Source organism: Phalaenopsis equestris, unplaced genomic scaffold (assembly GCF_001263595.1).
Source record: "Phalaenopsis equestris unplaced genomic scaffold, ASM126359v1 Scaffold205942, whole genome shotgun sequence".
Lineage (NCBI taxonomy): Eukaryota > Viridiplantae > Streptophyta > Magnoliopsida > Asparagales > Orchidaceae > Phalaenopsis > Phalaenopsis equestris.
In genome coordinates this window covers 4,741-7,809 of record NW_018225391.1, presented here as the reverse complement: position 1 = coordinate 7,809, position 3,069 = coordinate 4,741, and the positions used below count along the sequence as shown (strand labels likewise).

Sequence of the window (3,069 nt, the reverse complement as noted above, 5' to 3'; positions counted from 1 at the left end):
TCAAAATAACCCAAAACTCATATCGATGTACTTTCATTAAGCAATTTACAAGCATGGCATAATGAACTTTTGCTTAAATGAATTTCAAAAACATCACATAAATATCGCTACGAACAAATCTAAAAAGAAAAGTAATAACCCGAAACTCATATTAAATAATAGAAAGTAATGATTCCAAGTGCCTCCTCAATATTGGTTGAATGAGAAGTCCATGATTTTGCATTGATAGCAAACACCAGCTGAGAGATTTGGTTTCTAATAAAACTATAACCAATTTTTTTTTCTATTATCTACCCTTGGAAGCTTGGCATGGGGAGTGGAATCATATTCGTTCTGCTCCGGACTGAGGACTTCAATAAGATCACCTGAACCTTCGGGGTTCCCAGATCCATTGGATTGGCAGAAAACCCTACCTCGCATGGGATACATGTACAGTTCCCCATTGCAACCATCACCCCAAACATGTGATCAAGCTTTTCCTCTAATTCAGGCACAATTCTAGAAATCTTAAATTTCTTTGCAGCGGGCACCACCTAAATATAATATAGGAGAAAAAAATTAGTAAAAAATTAAAAAGTTACTAAATAACAATAGTTTTGAATAGTGCTCACCATAAGTCTTTGACCCAAAACTCCTCAGGTGCATATATTGTTCATTTCACCGAATCTCACCCCAATATGTTGAGCCTCATTTCAATTACTTCCATATTTTGCAATCCTTCTTAAGTTGATTCCATTTATTTTTCAATCGCATCATGTCATACTCTCTGTCTGTAAATTTCTTGATCTTTTTTGTAATATTTTGCCACCCTTCTTTGTTAAAAAAGGTTGTTTGCTTATTTCCTTGTTCTATTTATTTAATGCTAAGGTCACAAAAAATTATTTTGGTCACTTTCTCCCATAATGCCAGTGTAGCTGTTTCTTTGATCTTATTTGACCTTTTATTACTACAGAAAACAAATATATTGTTACATGAACATAAAACAATTTTATTACTCCGTACTCTCCCTACAAAACAAATGGTTATTACAAAAATCATTGCTTTGCCACAAAGAGAAAAAAATAAGTGAAACAATAACTAAAAATTTCTGAAATGTGGAATTGACAAAATCCTGCTTACAGATTGCAAAATGAAAACTCCAAGAGTTCCAGTGGGAGTATTCTCATATGAGATTCTTGATTTACAGTAAAACACTTTGATAAAACGGTGAATTAAGCACAAAACTACAACATGAAGCTGACCATTATAAAAAATCAGTAATATGCATGAAAGAAGATGCGACTGGACTATTTTTCCTCAAAAACCAAATCAACTAACATGACCAAAAAATTGATCAAACCAAACAAGTGATAGTGGATGAGGTTTTCATAAAAGAGAAACTAGAAAGCAGATAAATTTGCACTTCTATTCCAACAGAAAGTACTACCAAACTTCTTCACAAAAGAACATTCGAACTATACAAGTAAGGCATATACCAATATGAAAACAAGTTAGGCGTGTTTCCAAGATAGGATGGCACATACCAATACGAAGTTAAATTTTACCAAAGCTTGGTATGTGTCAAAGTTACAATGACACATCACCAATTAAGGCTGACAGTATTAAAACTTACTTCAACAAATGAACATATGAAAGATATCTATTTATGGCTAACAATATTAAGATTTTCATATTGGTATGTGTCAAAGTCAGGATGTCAAATAAATAAAGAGGATTTCTTATGCCATATTATATGAAAACACATTTTGATAGAAATAGGATTTTGATGAAAAATGTGTGTTATGTGATGAATACATTGTTTCTGTAATGCAATAACCTTACATGAATTGCCCCACATTCCTACTTTCAACTATTATAATAAACTACGATATTTCAATGAACAATTAAATAAATATAACATTTCCTTGCATTTCGAGGGTTTAATTGATTATTTTAGGATAAATAAATATGAAGCAATTGCTAAAATAAAATTTAAAGCAACTTTATGATAGGAAATATGACAAATCTGCCATGTTTGATCATTGACATCATTCTCTTAGCATATTTTTTGCAAAACGATCGTGTCTTCCAGTAAATATTACTATTTCAATAATTTCAGAAGAGATCTTGTCTTTCAGTACTAAAAAATTTTGTTTGCAGTTATAGCAGTACGAAAGCATAGTTTATAAGCATTATAAAATTGGTACTCTGAACATCAAAAAAAGCAAAAAAAAAATAACACACAAATTTATATGAAAAATTGGGCAAATTCACTATCAAAAAGGAAGAATTTACTAAATCAAAAGGAAAAGAGCCTAAAATGTAGAAAGTGGAGGCTCACAAAACATGAAAACCCGAGAAATCCTAAATCAATAAGAAGCATTTACACACATAGCACATAATTCTTAGTAAACAAAATACATTCAGCACAATTATGAACAAGTGAATTTTGTTGTATGTACGTAAATGACCCTAAAGATAAAATTAATGAGATTACTATGAGGTTGCAAATAGAAAACTAATTTTAAAACTTCAATAGTGATAGTGGTAGTCCTTTCTTATGAGATTGTTCGTTTATAGTAGGATGATCCGAAACATTGCCTTAAATGAGAATCTAAATGTGAAGATTCATCAAATCTGAAGCATTAAAAGGAAAAAAAAAAATTACCGCTGCTTGGTGGAAGCCGGGCTGCGTTTAGGGTAGACGACACGATGGAGGTCTGGAATCTCGTCGGAGAAGAGAACACAGAGGACCAGATCTCGGGAGGAGGAAGACTAGGGTTGGCGAAGAGGAGGAGTTGGGAAATCTTTGCTCAGGAAGAGGATGATGCTCAGGAGTTGAGAAGATTCGAAAAGGGGAAGCTCCACTTGTGTTTAGGGTAGAGTTGAGGGCACAAGCCTAAAACCAATTTAACGCATCTACCAAAAAGCTGGGCCACGTGTCTGTGATCACATTCAACATTCCGTCTGATTCGCGGCCTGCTGCAGACAAGACGTAGCCCCAAACACAAAATAATCGCAGGGCAATGCCGCGCAGCAGCCAGGCAGCTGTGCCAAACATACCCTTAATTAGCTCCCGACTCCTGCCTC

The 3,069-nt window shown here is 33.9% G+C and overlaps 1 long non-coding RNA gene across 1 annotated transcript; it reads right to left on the bottom strand.

Moving 5' to 3' along the window:
* Nucleotides 1-84: 84 nt before the first annotated feature.
* LOC110036395 lies at nucleotides 85-2,846 on the bottom strand. The gene is made up of 3 exons (XR_002295227.1): nucleotides 2,648-2,846; nucleotides 612-946; nucleotides 85-533 (listed from the first exon to the last, which is right to left on the bottom strand). It is a non-coding gene; the product is annotated as an uncharacterized LOC110036395 (long non-coding RNA).
* Between the last annotated feature and the right edge of the window lie 223 nt (nucleotides 2,847-3,069).